Source organism: Pelophylax lessonae (genome assembly GCF_965119305.1).
Source record: "Pelophylax lessonae genome assembly, chromosome: 6".
Lineage (NCBI taxonomy): Eukaryota > Metazoa > Chordata > Amphibia > Anura > Ranidae > Pelophylax > Pelophylax lessonae.
The window spans coordinates 155,216,007-155,219,580 of NC_138773.1; the positions used below are offsets into that span (position 1 = coordinate 155,216,007).

The following is a 3,574-nucleotide window of genomic DNA, read 5'->3' on the forward strand; positions in this document are numbered from 1 at the left end:
AAACATAAGCCCAACACAGGGTAGAAACAAGAGTTAATAGTGGACATGTTCAGCAGATGAGTAGAAGCTTTTAGGACCACAAAAGGGAGATGCCCACACAGTGGCACACATTCTCAATCGGGAGATTATTCCTGGATGAGGATGCCTGCCTTGAATTAGTTCTAATAATGGTCCAGCTTTCATATCAAAGAGGATGCCAGGAACTAGTTAAAATCCTGAAAATAGATTGTCATCCACAGAGTTTAGGTATAGTGGAAAGGATGAATAGGACAAGTAAAGAGAAGTTGAGAAAATAAAAAAAGGTAATTGATACTTTGAATCAAGTGGAACGAAAAGGTTGCTCGCACCTTTCTCTTCACAGATTCCCTGCCATCCCTTGAAGAGAGGAAATTAAGTAGTGATCAAGCTGCTGCCACATCACAGGACCAAGGCTGGATTTAATTTTGGACCAAAAGACAGAGGTAGTCGCAGTGACCAGAATCGCTGTCCTTGTGGAAAACCAACAAGCCCAGATCCACGCCAGTCGAGTAAAAGGTCAAGGTGGAAGCAAGACACAGATAAAGGAGGTGAAACAGGTGTTGAAAATCCTTGAAGAGCGAGTGAAGCAGGTGTTATAGTCTCTGAAAAGTTGCAAAATGACTGTACTCATAACAAGGAACTTTGGCAAGCTGTGGATTTTGTTGGGGGCACTAGTATTTTTAGTGTTCATCCCAACCTGGATCATAACTAACTGTATATATCAACTAGCGGATCTGGGGCCCGTTAGAGGAATTTGTGGGACCCCTAACGCCACCAGCCCAGACATAGTATCAGAGACACCTCAGGAAAAGAATAAAAGAGCCCTGTCCCATAGTTCACCCTCCCAGATAGCCATCACACAAACGAATGGCATGACACAATTTTAGTAGAATTCCTCTAACACACAAGTACTACAGGGAAACAAAAGAGAGAGGCTTCCATGGGAGGTTTTGACCCATATGGGTGTATGTGTAGGTATATATGTATGTATATGTATATGCCATCTAATGAGTTCAAGGAAAGAGATCAGGTTAAAGCCAGTTATGAGTCCTTTATCTCTCCCCTTGTCACCATAAATAAAAATGTAGATTGGATAAATTATAACTATTATAATCAGCAGGGATTTGTTAACTATATAAAGAATTCCCTAAAGAGCATAGCAGAACAACTAGAAGCCACTTCCCAGATGACATTCCAGAACAGAATGGCTCTGGATATGACCCACACAGGAAAAGGTGGTACCTGTGTATATATTGATAAAGTAGATAGATGCTGTACTTACATTCCTGATAATACTGGCCCCAAAGGGAAGGTCACTCTGGCCATTCTGTGGAACTAAAGAAGAATTCTGGCATTGACAACCCTTGGGATCAGTATTTTGGATGGTCTAATACTTGAAAACAAACCCTAGTGCGGCTAGGAATTATCATTGTTATTATATTTGTTATAATAGGCGTTGTAATACTTTGTGTAGTCCCGAAAGCACACTGACTAACGCAACACGCAACCTCCCACGCGCTAGTAGACATAAGAGGTCCACTTCTATTTTTGAAAGACCCAATTTTGGAAATGCAAAGGTTGCTTGCTGTAGAAGAGCTAGAAATAGGTTGGGGAAGACAATGTTGAACAAGGTCATAGGATGGAATGAGCAGAAATTAGGAGGGCCATGTAAATAGCGGCCATAGCAATGATCATTAGGGCTTCACCTCAAAATATCTCTCTGTGCCTTACACCCAACCCAACTGATGCAGCTACCAGAAGGAAGGTACAGGAGCTTAAACAATTAATTCCTCAGTCTAATAAGAAAGATATTTTACCCAAACCAAACTTTAGGGAGACAGAACAAGTAGCAAGACATTTGAACTTAGCAATACAAGAGTTCATAGACCCCTTACCATCTATTCTAGGGAATGTGCATCCTCGAGGCTTTCAGGACATGGATAGAATTCCCCACCATTTTCTTCTGATGCATGAATATGGTATACAACAATCACAGGGAAAGGGAGATTGTTGGGTTTGTTCTCATATGCATTCAGGAGAAAATATATTCCCAATGATAGCAAAACCATTATCTATAACACAGTTAATGAATGAGACATATGTGTTCACTGGACAGGCAAGACCAGACAATAGGCCATTTTAATACAGGGATACACACAACCACCAAAATTTTGTTTTCTGAATGGGCACCCACTGAATAATGAAACAAACATTTATGCCAATGGTGAATTTTGTTATGACACAGATGTCAATTTTACACTTCTAAACATGGAGAAATACAAAACATTTAACTTGGTAGACATTACAGGCCTAAACACTCATACCACTGCTGACATAAATGCAAGGATGAGAAACTTGTCAATGTACAATATTTCTTTGTGCCCTATATCAAAACCAACCTATAACAAGTCAGAGGTATATAAATGGTTAAATTTGGTGAATAAAACATTGGTACTTGACAGTAAGGTCAAATTGATACATATAGCGGAGTGGTTATGTTTAATTGGAATGCGAACAGATCTGACTACTCAAGAGATGATATCCGCCCCAAAACTACCAGAGGGTTGGGTAATTTGCTGCGGGCTATGGTGTCACACCACTATTCCTTTTCCTAAGGGAGAAGAATCAGCCGGGTGGTGCTCCATAGTTAGATTGTTCCCTTACATGAGTACTGAGTCAGGAAGACGTGTGAGTATGGTGCCAGCCTCAGGGGTACTCACATTTCACGATCAGGGACGATATAAGAGGGCACTGACTAGTTCATGGGAGAAATTCTACATGAGCATCCTACCAGGGGGTACAGCACTGGCACTTATTAAGCTTGATGCATTTGCCGATATTATGGAAAAATGGATCAACACAACAACAAAGGATATAGGATTAATCAATGAAGAAATGAGGAAAATTAGGATGGAGCAGGAGGTAATTAGACAACGACAGGAAAGACTTATGATGGCAGTAACAGGTCTGTGTGATCAAACACAAAACAAACAGATATGTTGCATATATTTTCACAACTTCACCAAAGAGACTAAGGATGTTCAAGTACCAGATTGTTATGACATTTTTAATGGTCACCAACTAGAGAGAGACTTCAGGGAGAACTGCATAAACTTCCCAATGCCTGGAATCCATTTGATTCCAGGCATTGGGAAAAGAGGGGATTGTGAGGAAAATGTGTATCTTGAAATGCCATTTTGTAGTGTTCAGCTTAGCATAAGTCATCTCAGTATATATTAGAAGGTTAGAGTATCCCTTTATATCTCTTGAATGTATCTTTGCTTAGTGTTTGAGATTTTAAGTTTTACAATATCACACCTGCTCCGTCTCAGCCGGATATAAGCTTGTGGTCAGGTCTAGCATCAAAGACAGGATGCTAGAAGATTAGCTAAAATATATGCAATTAAATATATGCCAATATAAGAAATGGTTTGTATAACGAAAAAAAAAAAAAGAATATTGATTGTTGATATATTCATATAACATGCAATAACATACATAGTTTAAATACATATTTGCATTAATACAGCTTGAATAAGTTTCTTTTTAGAGATAG

General features: G+C 39.4%; 1 pseudogene across 1 annotated transcript; it reads left to right on the forward strand.

The window, feature by feature from the left end:
* The first annotated feature begins 1,637 nt into the window (after nt 1–1,637).
* LOC309558673 lies at nt 1,638–3,258 on the forward strand (annotated as a pseudogene). Its single transcript has one exon. The product of its transcript is annotated as an uncharacterized misc_RNA (transcript).
* The last annotated feature ends 316 nt before the right edge of the window (nt 3,259–3,574 follow it).